The 15,203-nt window shown below is 41.1% G+C and overlaps 1 protein-coding gene across 1 annotated transcript in view; it reads left to right on the forward strand.

Moving 5' to 3' along the window:
* The window catches only part of TSNARE1 (t-SNARE domain containing 1), a 264,001-nt gene that overhangs the window by 201,846 nt on the left and 46,952 nt on the right, over positions 1-15,203 (forward strand). The window lies entirely within an intron of this gene.

Here is a 15,203-nt window from a genome sequence, read left to right on the forward strand (position 1 = left end):
GCATGTGTGACATCACTCCTGTCCTTAGTAGATCCTGTCTTATACTGAGGCTCACTGGGACCTTTTGCAAAAATTTAAGTGGAGATTTGTTAGCCTGAGCTATCCTCTGGAACCACCTTAGGGAAAGCACAAAGGATTGATAGATTTTTTTTAATAATTTGCTTTTATGAGAGTTCAGTGCTGCTTGGCAGTGCTCTCCTTCCACCCAAGGATGAAGGAATTGCCTCCTTTCTACTAGAAACTAGAAGGGGGTGGTTCGAAACAATCACAGAAAGATGATTCTCCACACTTTTTAACCTTTGGAACTACTTGTGGCATGATGTTGTGGATGCCAAAATTTGGGAATTATGCATGACCAAAAAAAAAGAAATTGTGGAAGGATATCTACCACCTCACTGGGTTTGAATGAGGATGATCAAAAGCTCTACATTATTGCAAGGAGAAATAGCTATAAGGATTTTCCTTGGTGTTTGGCCAGCCCTGAAGTGAGGATATCAGGAAAATGGTCCTTTAGATTGACTGAATATCGATGTTCTTACAGCACATCTATCTATCTATCTAATTTCTATGTATATTTTTATCCCTCTTTTACATGAGACACTGCTTATGGGTGCAAACAGTGATCTGTCCTGATAATTTAAATCTAGAGCAACTACAATAATTTTAATTGCATTACTCTGGTTTTACCCTGCATTAGTTTGGAAATGTGTTCCATCATGATAATCTGTAATATAATGCAATTTCTTTTAACACAGTTAAATATTCCTATCTACTAGAAATTACAAATCTTATCATCAGTTGGCTACATCTAGACACATTTTAATCTAAATCCCTGAAGTGGAGAAAGTCAGAGAACCAAAATATTCTTACAATTTCCATTTAGTTTTCTCCATTGGAAAACTAAAGTTAATCTTCTGTTCAGAGATCCATGTCTTGGGGGAAGTGAACCTAAAGATACTAATGAGAGCCCTAGGAAAAATATAATCCTCTACTTTTCATCATCAGTTTTGAAACTAATTACTAAGCTTCTAAAACAAGAGTTATCCTCCAGCAGTAAAAATGTAGGCAGAACCTGCATTAAGTTATACTGGAACAAGTATGATTTCTGATCTTTAGAAATGGTTCCTAACCCAAATGGTGTGCAACAGATTTCATATTTATAGTTTGAAGATTTCCAGATCAGAATGTTTTCAGGATTTCCATGTCCACAATGATGCATGCAATTCTACTCTGAATTTTAATGCAAGTGGGTTTTAAAATATAAGTGGATTTCAAAATATCAGTGGATTTAAAGATTCAGCTACCTCAAGAAATTGGTTGATATAAAACTGTCTTACATACTTTAGGGAGAGGAAGAACAGTTGGATTTTAGTGTGTAACAGCTCTACATGACTCTTCAGAGAAAACAAGAGGGAAGAAAGCAAGTTAGGAAACTAGTTACTAAATACTGTGGTTGGCATAGGACAAATCACTGAATAAAATCCCAAATTCAGTGATGACTGGCAAGAACTTCCATTTAACATGTCATAAAGAGTTTACTCCATGCTGGATAATTCAGGAGCCAAAAGAAACAGCATCAGCTACTCCATTCCAGTGGTTTAAGTGCCATTTCCAGGATATTAAAGGTAGGGGCTTCTTTAGCTTTCCTGAGTGGCAATGAGAAATATGAAGGTCACTATTCAGTGAGTCAAAGAAATGATGCCATTAATATCTATGATTATTAATATTGTTTTGATTATTAACATATAAAGTGTTCTTCCTTTTTTTTTTATTTTTATTTGGTTGATGTTTCTACTTTTGCAATAATGATACTGAATCAACGGTTCGTCTTAACACCACAACTCAGACATGACTTGGACAGACAAGCCCATTCCTTCCAGGGCAAAGATCACTTTGTATCTTGAGAAGTAAAAAGCAGTTTTTCCCATGAGTTTTGCAGACAGTTGTGCCACCCCTGGCTCTGGATCCGTGTGTGCAGAGGGCCCAGCTGTTCAGGAGAGCTCTGAGCCCCGACTCTTTGCCTGTCCAGGCCTCTGCCATAAGTGTGTCACTGCTCCCTTGGGGCAGTTTTGTCTGGCAGGGAGAGGGAAGAGCATGTACAGAGAATGAAGAGAAACTCCTGAGGACTTCTGTCTGTGTGTTTGTTTGCTGACACCTTAGGAAAATAGCCCAGGAACTCTTGGGTCACGTTGTGCACATCCTGTGTCAGCTCTGCAGCTGCTCCTTTTGCTGCCAACATCAGTGCCCATGTAAAAGGATGGGTTTGCAGCAGCAGTCTGGGAGAAGCCTTTTTGTTAAAAACATCTTTGTACAGTGTCAATATTTCTTCAATCTAAACAGACCTTCTGTGCCCTTCTTTTGACTCGTTTGGATGAGTGCACACTTACCCAAAGTGACAATCAAGACTGTTGGAATCCTAAGCCTGAAGCATTATTTATAGGAAAATAGAGGTGACAAACTTTGAGAAAGATGGTAAATGGGTTTGATGTTTAGAAAATGTACTTTCCAGTGACAACTTAATCATCTCGATCCTGTTAGGCAAAGAGAGAGAGAGGGAATGATGACTTGACTGCTCCCTTTTCTTGGAAGAAGTCATTGCAACAGAGGGTGCCTTCCTCTTTACCAAGACACCTTTCTATCAGACAAAGGTTGCTGGACTGAGCACACAGACTTTGCTATAGAGATTCCTTAAATCCCATGGGCTTACTGTGCTTTCCAGCCTTTCAATCTCCAATGAATAAAGAGGCAAGAGCCCCAGAGGAATAAAGCAGTGTTTCCCTTCTTGGTGGATGATGCAATGGTTGATAGTGTTGCTCAGCTATTGAAAACAGAGCAACAGTCAGGAGTACAAGTGATCATTAGTGACTGGATGTGGCACTTAGTGCCAGGCTTTAGTTGACATGATGGTGTTCAGTCAAAGATTGGACTTGATGATCTTGGAGATCTTTTCCAGCCTTTATGATTCTATGATTCAGCAAATTCTCCCAACCTTCAGTGACTTAGAGCTCAAAGTCTTCCTGATATAGGAGATAGTTATTAAATCTTTAACAACCATTGAGTAATTCCTTTCCTGGTAATTTGACCATTTGCATTTTGAAACATTATAAACTTTTAAAATAGGAAATACCTTGAGCAAAGAGTTCCACTCTGATTACACTCACCATGTGATCTTGAATGTACAGATAAAAATTCATAGAATCATAGAACAATTTGGGTTGGAGGGGATCTTAAAGATCATCTTGTTCCAGCCCCCTGCTGTGGGCAGGGACACTTTCCACCACATCAGGTTGCTCAGGCCCCATCCAACTTGGCATTAAACAATTTCAGGGATGGGGCATCCACAACTTCTCTGGCAACCTGTTCCAGTGCCTCACCATCCTCACAGTAAAGATTATTTTTCTAATATCTAACCTAACATCTTGGACAGCATCTCCTGAGCAAGGCTATAGTCTTTATGAAAAAGTAATAATCCAACTTTAAGTGTGTGTTTCCTGAACATGCAACTGCCTTGTTTTGAATTTAAATTGAATTATGTATCATAGAAAAATAGAAGATATTGGGTTAGTTTGGATTATTTTGCTTTCCTTCACAGTTACAGCTTTCCTTGCATAATTCATTTATGGATTTCTTATGTGATTAAGTGTTTTATGTAACCTGATCAGTGGGGATGAAGCTCAGACAGTTTATTTTAAACAGTCCATTTCTGGTGTTTGAGTTTTTTCCCTTTCTTTCAGACCTTATGTTTTTTGACTTGTGGTTGGTTAGGTTTTTTAATACCTCATGCACTGCAGTATCCCTGTGTTCTGTACCTGATCCCACCAACAAATGCAATCACACACCCTGTGTGTGTCAGGGTCAGGAGGGCTGTGGGTGGCAGAGAAGGAAAGATTGACAAGTGGCTTTGTGATACTTGGCATTTACAGCTCTGGTGTTCCTTCCAAGCAGGAGACAAGTCTGGGCACCTTCTCCTGACACACACAACAGAAATTGTGACTTTTGCCCAGTGCATCTCTCCCTGGCAGTGTCGTGTTGTTGGAGCACAGCAGCTCCTGCTCAGTGTTGAACAGAGCAATCATTCAACCCAAGGAACTTTGCAAATAAGGGCAAAACACAGAGAGGGATGTTTCATGGCATTGCTTTTGCCTTTTAAATTGATATCACAGGGCTTTACTTAGTGCCTCTGTTTTTACACACATCTATATATGGCTTAATAACTCTGTGAGTGGCTCAGTTTTCAAGCTTGTTTCAATATTTGAAGCTTTATAAGGGTCACAGTATTTTTGACAGCTGTCATTGAAATCCTAAAATAACTCAGCCCTCTGTCCTGGCTCTGGCATTGCTGCCATGTTTGTTCTGCAGCACAATCAGGAATCAATATCTCTGCAAAATTTCCCCCCCTCCTCCATATCCTATTACTTTGAAAAGACTCCTACATTTAGAGTCAGATGTCAGTTCTTATTGTTTCCATTCTTGTCTTTTAGTCTATAATTAATTGCTGGATCCTGACATTCTTGCTCAATTTTTGCTCAGGCAAGAAGAGTGAGGTACATCCTGATTCTGCAGTAATTTTTGCTTAAAATTTAAATAAGTCAAAAATGATCTGAATTGAGATCTGAATTTTCATTGAATAACATGTAATGGCTCTGGGTTTATGATTTGGCCCAATTTCTTAAATTAGGATAACATTTGTATTCTTTAAGACTTTCCTGATTCCAATAGTTGCATCTCCATTTCCCTTAGCTAAATTATTTCCCTGACAGTACATTAAAATCTGTGCCACAAATGTGTAGAAGAGAGAAAAGATTACTAGTAGAAAAAGAAATTTTAAGAGAAAAGAGTCCGCTCTATGCAAAAAAAACCCCTCAAAATAACAGACCAAGAAAGGCAGAACTGCCAGGAAATAGGTAGAATAATTTCTAAGGATTTCTCTAAGAAAACTCTCAAAAAGTTTTCACTACTTATACACATTTCTTCCAAACCTTCAAATATATTCATATTTTGATAGGACATCACATGCTCAGGTTGTGATTTAATGTGTTTCAGAGTGACCTTGATTGTTGCCCATCTTCATGCTCTTTGGTCTTTATAAGCTTCACAGAAATGCCAGGTCATTAATCTACTGTGAAACAGAGTTAAGGGAGGATGGATTATGTTGCCTTTGCCTGAGCTTGAGAGTTGACATGCAGACAGTTCCTGCAGCTCAATTAACTTGTAGTAACTCGAATCCATTGATTTGAATCCAAAGTCAGTAGGACTTTGGAAGAGTCAACAGCTTTCTTCATCCCATCTCAGGTTTCCTTGCAATCAGCAGGAAAATGGGATACCCCCCCTGTGGCTGTGAATTATTTTGACCCTTCAGATGGATGCCAAGTCTTTGATCTAAACTTCCCAAAGCAATCTGAAGACAGTAATTATTTATGCTTTGTAACGTCTTTAACCACCTCCAAGGACCTGACAGAAGAGGCTGAACTTCAGCACATTCGGTTTGAACTGTGAAACAGCACAAAAATGGGTGTGTTCATCCAGACCAGTGGTCTTGCTGGCCTCACATAGTGTCTCATTCACAGATGCTGAAGGAAATGCCATGTGAAAAGCTGATGTTTCAGTTACAGTTGTGGACAACACCAATCATTCCTTTAACTGCCTAAATATGGCTTGAGGTGACTTAAAATTTTGGTCTCGATTTGGAAAAGATTGTTATAAATGTTTGTCTAAAATATTTTTGAATTAGTCAGTTCCAAGTATCCTCTTCCTTATGGGTAGTCTCAGTTCCCCAGGAGCAGTGATGTCTGATGGAGGGAGCAGTTGCAGTGATTAATGGCTCAGGAGGGTTCTCTGAGACAGAAATCAGCAGCCCCCAGGAGAAGAGTGGATTAAACTCTTTATAAGAGCAACACAGAGTTTTAATAAATTGCTTTCACATCACTCCACCCCTGTTGGCTGATATTTTCTCTTGAATTATCTGTCTCATCCAGCCCCTAAAATACAGTGAGTTTTTGCTGTTGTGAGAGGGACAAGAGCAAAGATCAGCAGAAGGGAGTCCATCATTCCTCGGGGGTCCCTTTCAACTCAGCATATTCTGTGATTCATCCTGGTGCCCCTTGACTCTGGGGTGAGTGGACTTGCAGTGAAGTCAGTCTGGGAAGGTGTGTGGTTCTTTTTGCTGAGGATCTGAAGCATTTTATTCTTCTGTGAGGAGCAATTCCTTTTGACCTGGGTGTGATGGGGAGATGGGTGAGGTTGCTGCTGTTGAGTGAAGAGCTTTGTGGGAGGGGGAGAACGGGAGGCCCTGAGCAGCCAGTTCTGTGCTGGCATGTATTGATCCAACAAAACCCACAAGTTCTATATGTTTCAGCAGCATTTCAGTCATCTCAACTGGCTGGACATTGCCTGTGAATGGGAAGTAGGGAATAAATCTCTTGTTTTCCTTTGCTTCTTTGATTTTGCCTTACTGACCTGCCTTTACTTTAACCCACACTTCTTTTCCATTTTGTTTCCCAATCCTGCTGAGGAGGAGAGTGATAGAGCAGCTTGGGGACCACTTCGTGTCCTCCTAGATTTTCTTGGGAATAGGGCAGCACAAAGTTCATCAGTGCCATTCACTACATGACAGAGAATGATTCTCATTGTCATAGGAGCTGCTTGAAAGTGTTTCATGACTGTTATCCTTGGTGATGGTGCCAACCCAAAGTAATTTTGGATCAGTGTTCTCTGGAACAAAACCTAAAAAGCAGCACAGGAGGTTTTCTTTGGTAACAGTGTTTTAAAGGAGAAATATTTTGTCAATTTAGCTTGAGAATGTAGAGTCCCAGCAGGAAAGCCTCTTAGAAAGGCAGCACTTCTGTGATTATCTCTTCATGAAGAGTGATGTTAGAGAGGACAGTTTGTTTGGTTTTCTACCTCTCAGGGTGAAGTAGATGAGAAGATTGTTCTGTTTCTTCAGTGCCAAAATTTGAGTTCTGTCTTAGGGAACTGCAAGCTCAACAACTTGGTGTCCAACGGGTTAGGCAGCATTTCAATGTCAGAGGAAAATCATTACAAGTGATATTCTCTTTAAATTGCTGTGCTTTATCCCAGCCATCTCCCCTGAAGCCCTGCTGGTTGTCATTCTGTTTGGGAAATGGTCCCATCCCATGATGTGTTGCAGTTTGTTATGTTCTCCTTTGCAACCACATGATTCTCTCCAAACAACCAAAATGATATGGGAGGTATCTTAAAAACTGAGAAATCAGGCAAAGAGTAGAGGGCTTATTCAAGGCTGTTTCTGTGGCTTCCTTTTCTTCCTAGGCCTTCATAAAAATATAAAAAATCTAAAAACCCCACTTCTCTGCACTCTTTATAATGTAGTGGTTACCATGCCTTTATTAGCTATTCACCTCCTTGGATAGAATTAGAAATTTCCACATTTTGATAATATATATTTAATTCTATATAGTCTGCTCAATATATAAATAGTAAACTCCTATTTGCAATCATCTCTCTGAGAGATTCTCAAAATAACTTTAAAAAGAGAATTATAAGTCCATTGCACTCGGTGTATTTTCTGAAATATTCCTTGTAGTTTCATTAGGCATTAAAAGGAGTTGCAATCTGCTTCACAACAGCCATTCATTTACAGAATGTGCTTCAGCTCTCAAAATAGGCTATTTAGATGTATCTGGAAAAGGAAACTTTTAACTTTAGTAATCACTAGTCTTTATTTCCTAAAAAACTGTTGGAAAAATGGCTTTTTTACTTTTGGGTTTGGTAAGGAAATTGCTTAAACTTTGACAGATTATTAATTCCTCAATTAATAGCCATTTTTTTGACACTGAAATGGGCTTTTCACATTCCAGTGTTGCATGACTTTGCTCTATAGTGCATAAACCATTTAATTCCTTTCGAGAGTAGATCATCAGAAATTACTGTGTTGAGGACTTGTACAAAGAGAAACCAGATTTACAGCTGAGTATCTCAAAGGAATCTCATCATCCTGACTCAGAAGGTGGGCAAAGTTTCTTGTCACTGACACAATGAGCAAGGTGGAGTGGAGATCATTTCAATTTGCACTTTGCTGTGGTTGATTGAATTTCCTCTTGTCAGCTGACCTGCTGTAGCTGTCCATGAACAGCCTGCTGAGGGTGCAGAAGAAAATGCATTAGTTTTGATGTCATGTTATCAAAATAACATCCCAGCCATTGCTGCCTCTCAGCTGACAAGCAGAAACTCATTAAAGAGCAGTAATTTGATCCCTTTTGATTGTTTGCCTGGTCTTCAGATAAAAATAGAAAAGCTGTTATCATCTGTGGAATATTTTCAAGGCATCTGCTTTTTCATTGAATCCTAGAATGACTTGGATTGGAAGATCATCTAATTCCAACCCCCTGCCCATGGCAGGGACACCTTCCAGTAGCCCAGGATGCTCCAAGCCCTGTCCAACCTGACCTTGAACACTTCCAGGGATGAGGCAGCAACAGCTTCTCTGGGCAACCTGTGCCAGGGTCTCACCACCCTCTGAGTGAAGAATTTCTTCCTAATATCTGATCTACTCTCTTTCATTTTAAGCCCATTTCCCCTTGTAAAAAGCCCCTCTCCATCTTTCTTGTAGAACTCCTTCAGGTACTGGCAGGCTGCAATAAGGTCTCTTTAAAATCTTCTCCTTTCCAGGCTAAACAATCCCAGTTGTCTCAGCCTTTCAGAGAATCAGAGAATCAACTGGGTTGGAAAAGACCTCCGAGATCATCAAGTCCAACCCTTGATCCAACCCTGCCGTGGTTCCCAGCCCATGGCACTGATGCCACATCCAGTCTCACCTTAAACACCTCCAGGGACGGTGACTCCACCCCCTCCCTGGGCAACCCATTCCAATGTCTGATCACTCTCTCTGTAAAAAATTTCTTCCTAATATCCAACCTAAACCTCCCCTGACAGAGCTTGATACTGTACCCTCTTGTCCTACTGCTGGTCCCTGGGAGAAGAGACTGACGTCCACCTGGCTACAACCTCCTTTCAGGTAGTTGTAGAGAGTGATGAGGTCTCCCCTGATCCTCCTCTTCTCCAGGCTACACAGCCCCAGCTCCCTCAGCCTCTCCTCATAGGACTTGTGCTCGAGGGACTTGTGCTCACAGGACTCCTCATAGCAGAGGTTCTCCATCCCTCTAATCATCTTGGTGGCCTCCTCTGGGCTCACTCCAACAGGTCAATGTCCTTTTTGTGATGAGAATCCCAGAGCTGGACACAACACTCCAGGTGGGATCTCGCTAGAACAGAGCAGAGGGGCAGAATCCCCTCCTTCCCCTGCTGCCCACACTGCCTTGGATGCAGCCCAGGACATGTTTGGATTTCTGAGCTGTCCGTGCACGTTGTGGGGTCATGTCCAGCCTCTCCTCCACCAGCACCCCCAAGTCCTTCCCAGCAGGGCTGCTCTTGACCTGTTCATCCCCCAACCTGGATTGATTTGGTTGTACATCTCCTCACTTAAATAAAAGCTAGACTTCTAAAATGCAAGTGCCTTGCAGGACCCCACAAGGGTTGAGGTTCTCAGGGACCTCCAGGGCTCACGTGGTCCAAGTGCCTCCTCGAAGCACTTAGACCAGATGGTCAGGGCAGCATTTGGTCAGATCTTGAGCAACTCTGAGGATGATGATCCCACAGACTCTCTGAGGAACCCTGTTACCACCCTCACAATGAAAAAGAGTTTCTTTCTTATGCCAGAAATGGGATTACCTCCATTTTAATTCTTGCAAGGATTGGGTGGTTTTGTTGTATAGCACTGTGCCTTTTAAGAGTTTTCTCTGTGAAGAGGCACTCTTGTTGATTATTTGGAACAAAATCATTCTTAGTTTTGTAACCACTATTTGTATTATGTTTACAACATGCAATTAAGGATTCCTATTAAATGTTCTGTACAAGGCAGATCCCAATAACCAATGTTTATTTACATTTTTTTCCAAAACACAGCATTGAAAAGACAATAGAGAGGAAATTTAATGCAAGAGAGAAGCTATAAAACTTGCATTTCATCTTGTACAAACAAATTTGTGTATTTATTGGCCTAGGAAATTTTCTCCTTTGACACTGAAATATTGTTGTGGGGTGAGAGACAAACAAATTTCCTGGAATCCCTTTAATTTGTAACAACTTCCCCTTTGCTGAATTACATATTTCAAATAATATCTCGTTAATGACCAATATATGGCAAATATATTCTCCAAGCTTATTAGTACAGAAATGATTGCAAGTGGCTGCTGTAGTTCATTGAGGGTTATTTATTTTATAGTTCATTAAGGCTAATTTTATAAGCATAAAATATATTTTAATAGCCACTTTTGCCTCCTCTTTTATTTTTTTAATGTTTCTCTGCCATCTACTGCTAGCAATAGTTTCTGAGCTTCTTCTTTAGTCATAGATAATTTGCCACTGTGTTTACTGTGAACTGCTTAGTGGTGGCTTTTAATCAACAGTTTGTCTGGGCAGTAGCAGGTGCTGATCCTCAGTCATATATTCATTTACATCTGCTTTTCCTGGGTCATAAGGGCTGGTTACTCTGATGTGTAGTGTGTTGTTGAATGTAATCAAAGTATATCATAGTAGCTTAACATACAGTTAAACTCACCAGTCTGGAGAGCCAATTTTTCAGGAGTTATACATTCTTTCATTGTTTTTAATGAGCTTTTACGTGTACAACTGAGTTTCCTCCTGCTCTCTGCTCGGTACCTCTCTGAACCAGAGGGTATCTGCCCTATCCAGGGTAGATTTGGGCTCCACAGGTGCTGCATTGCCACAGATAGGCAGGTTTTCCATGGCTCAGGTTTTCCATGGCTCAGGTTTTCCATGGCTCAGGTTTTCGAGCGGATCACAAGGGAACATTCTCCATCTCTAATTCATTCCTGATTTTGATCTGGAGAGAAACTAAAGAGCAACTTTACCTTAAATCTAATCAAATTATCTCAGCCTGATGCACAACTGGGTAAAGGGAACACTCACATCAGCTCAGACATGGAAGAGAGGGAGGAATTGATTTCTTTTTCTTACACCTTTTCCACTTTCAATGAATACTTAAATATTTATTGATGAAAAGGCCAGAATTGGAGCGTTCTGTCTCTCATTCCTGTGTCTTTACTACCAAGGAATGGAACTGTGCCTCTTTATATGTGTAAATGTAAATGTGTAAAATGCTCAGACAGACATTAAAGTGTGATTTAAAGTCATTAACACACGTGGAACAGGGAAGCAACTACAAAACAGATTAAATTTGGACCTCTTCTGCATTCCTCACACCACCCTGGCTTATGATAGAAATCCAGTTGAAAAGCTTACTTTGGGTTTAAAGCAAGATCTAGGTTTGAATTCCCATTCTACCATGTAAGATTAAAGCCAGAAGAAATACTATGAGGAGTACTAAACTGTTTTCCTTCCCTCTTGTCAGATTAAAGAAACCAATATGACAATACTCAGGAGCACTCAAAGGCAGAGCCATTTCTGTCCTTCATTCTCACAGGGATAAAGCAAAATTTGAGTGTCATACAACTGCTGACAAATGTAGGTGAGGAAAGGGAGTCATCTTGGGATTTATTTTTTTTCTAAAATTATGAATATATTGAATTTTAGAATCCTCTACCATCTTTGGTGTTCAAGTAGTAATTTCAATTCAATTTTCTGTAGTGGGAATTTTGGTTTTGGTAAACTCGACACATTCATTTCTTGCTGGAGCTACACAGGCATGCCTGTGCACACACATGCACCCAGAATCTGGGGGAAATAGCAACAGTAAAAAAAAAGAATCCTGACCTTGGTGGGAGAAACAATCTCACAAAAATGTTTGCAGTCAGGAACAAAGGAAAGATTTATTCCATTATGAAGAGGATTAAAAAAACATGATGTTAACCCACAGCCAGCCTTCCCTTCCATTTTCTTGGAGCTGAAGGAGAAAGTACTGACAGGATTAGGTATTATGTGCATGGATCTGTGTGTATAAGTGGTGTACGTGTTTTTCTTTCATATGTGCATCAGACAGGCTGAGAGAGCAAGGACTGTTCAGCCTGGAGAAGAGAAGGCTCCAGGGAAACCTTAGAGCACCTTCCAGTACCTTAAGGGGGCTTATAAAAATGGAGGGAGAGGGACTTTTTCATCTGGGCAGATGCAGACAAGACAAGGGAAATTGGTTTTAAACTGACAGAGGGCAGGTTTAGATTAGAATTTAGGAAGAAATTCTTTACTCAGAGAGTGGTAAAGCATTGGAACAGGTTGCCCAGAGAAGCCCCATCCCTGGAAGTGGTCCAGGCCAGGTTGGATGGGGCCCTGAGCAACTTCATCTAGTGAGAGGCATCCTTGCCCATGGCAGGGGTGTTGGAACTAGATGATCTTTAAGATCCCTTCCAACACAAACCTTTCTGATTATATGATCAGTATCTTTGTTAAAAACAGTTTAGTTTCACTATGAAATATTGTGCAAATTGGATACTGTTGGTTTCAGTTGTTTAGCGCAAAACAAAGGGCTTTGAAATTACTCTTCATTGCTGTGAATAAGCACTGAATGTTTTCCCTTTGAAACATTTTTCTAAGTAAAAGATGTGACCATTCTTTCTTTTGTGTTATTTGTAATGAGTGGTCATGAGGGCTGCTTTTGTCTAAACACCCAGCAAGTTAATGAGCTTACTTCCATGGGAACAGAAAATCTCACTGTGAGTCCATACAATCCCTTTTTTCTGGTAAGATCTTGGTGCACACAGACACAATGGAGAAGACTTCTCAGTAGCTGAGAAAACAGATTTTCATCTTCCAGGTCATTCCACCATTTTTTTTTTCTCTCATCCACCGTGAATCTGAAATTGAAGTTTAAGACAGGTATTTGGGTGTTAGTGCACCTCTAGGAGTGCCAAGTGTTCTGAACTCCACAGAATCAGTGATACCTGAAATGGGGGCTTTAAATCTGAGCTGAGTTTTCAGTCCCAAATTTCTGTGGTTTAACCCCAGCCCCATACAGCTGTTTTCTCATTTTCCCTCCAGAGGGATGGGGGAGAGAATTGGAAGAGTGAAAGTAGGAAAACTTATGGGTTGAGTTAAAAACAGTTTAATAGATAAAGCAAAAACTGTGCATGCAAACAAAGCCAAACAAGGAATTCATTCCCCACTTCCCATGGGCAGGCAGGTGTTCTGCCATCCCCAGGAAAGCAGGGATCCATCAGACATAGCGGTGACTTGGGAAGACAAACCCCATCACTGCAAATGTCTCCCCTTAATCCTTCTTGCCCAAGTTTTATATGTTGAATTTTTGGAATATCTCTTGGCTCAGTTGGGATCAGCTGTCCTGTCTGTGTCCCCTCCCAACTTCTTGTGTCCTCTCAGCCTCCTCACTGGTGGGGTGAGGAGCAGAAAAGGCCTTGGCTCTGTGTAAGCTCTGCTCAGCAAAACCAAAAACATCTCTGTGTTATCAACCCTCTTTTCAGCACAAATCCAAACCACAGCCCCACAGCAGTTACTATGAAGAAAACTAACTCTATCCCAGGCAACACCGCACACCAGTGGAAGTGCCATTTGGATTTACTGAAATGAAAAGGATCTGAAACACCACCTGGAGGCAGAGGTTTGTTAGAATGTCACTGTGGGTGTGTGCTGGGACTGTGCATGGACTGGGCAGATAAGGGTTACACAGGCCAACAGCCAGTCTTCTGTGGAAAACACACATCTTCCAGGCTCCAGAGTTTTATACTGAGGAAAAGTCTGGAAACATTTCAGCTCACCTTTGCCGGAGTGGAAGATAAAAGGACTTGCAGGCCGGTGCTGCATCTAACATGACATTAACTCGTGTGACAGCCCTCATACATGTTTTTCTTGCCACAGAAATCTGGAGTTTGTGGATCTGTTGTTCCAGCAGCAGATGACCAATCTTTTTGCCCTGTAAGCAACATTGGGTTTCCATGTGGTCAAAAAGCCCACACCACATTTACCACATAAGGCTTGCAGGCAGGAGCCAGCATTGCCTTCCTGGACCTCTCCAGATCCCTAATTGGATTTCCCCTCTCCTGCATCTTGCTTTGGTGCAGCCAGAATTCCATTTGTCCTTTCTTTCCACAAAGGGGCAGTCATGGGAAGGAAGATGTGAAGGTGATGGAGCAAGAACAGCCACAATAGTGTGGAAAGGAGTTAATTACTGACAGCTTAATCCACATACCTCTCCTTGCTTTGGTTTCTGCAGCTTCTTTGCGTGACCGTCCATAGGATGCTCAGACTTTTCCAGAATTCCTGAGTTTCTGAGCAATTGAATTTGCCTCTCTATTTTCTGTCAATAACTATCCTGACTTTCTTAGGAAAGATAGGAAAGTATCTGCCCTCCTTTCCAGCAGATAAGGAATATTTGCATAGCCAAACGAGCTACAACACCTGCCTGAAGTGCTTGAGGAGCAGCTCCAAAATGAGTAGCCATAGGGAATTCCTGTCATAAGGCAGGCATTTAATTTGCCTGGATAGCAGAATATGGAAATGTTACCTTCTTATGATGAGTTTAATTTACCTGGTGCATTTCAACAACTCCCGTGACTGAACACAGCTGAAGTGTTTCCTTGCAGTTGAGTTATCCCATGGGATTAACTTGCTGAGGCCTAGACTGTAAATTATGCTGGTTCAATGAGTGGTCTGGCTCCTACCCAAGGTGCAGCAGGCACCCAAGGAAAAGGCAAGTGTTAGCCTGATAGCCTTTGTTCCCAAAAGAACAAAGAAGCCATTGTGGTTTCTCGTGGTTTCTCACTGCACAGTGTCTGTGCAACAAACCCAAGTGTAGTTCCTACAAAACATGGCAAAGTATGATGTTACCTCCATCCAGCAAGTCTGAAAACCAGGCTTTTAGGTCCCGCTGATCCTCTCTCTCATCAATGGTGAAAATTAACTCCTGGAACAAGTTAACTCACTCCTTTGGTTTTTTTGTCCTTAACACTCACTTCAACACTGCAGTAGTTGCATTGTTGTGTTTCTCACTGTAGCTGAGATCAGTGAGGGTCATGTTGGCTTTAACCTTCATGATGAGGCAGCTTTCTATGTGTTGTTGGGCAATATGTGCAGAAATCATCGAATCACAGAATCACTAGGGTTGGAAAAGACCTTTAAATCATTGAGTCCAACCATTAACTCAGCACTGCCAGATCCACCAATAAACCATGTTCCTACGCACCACATCTGCATGTTTTTTGAACACTTGCAGGAATAGTGTTTCCACCACTATTCCAATG

This window comes from Pipra filicauda, unplaced genomic scaffold, assembly GCF_003945595.2.
Source record: "Pipra filicauda isolate LSUMZ 115617 unplaced genomic scaffold, ASM394559v2 scaffold251_size2273266_pilon, whole genome shotgun sequence".
NCBI lineage: Eukaryota > Metazoa > Chordata > Aves > Passeriformes > Pipridae > Pipra > Pipra filicauda.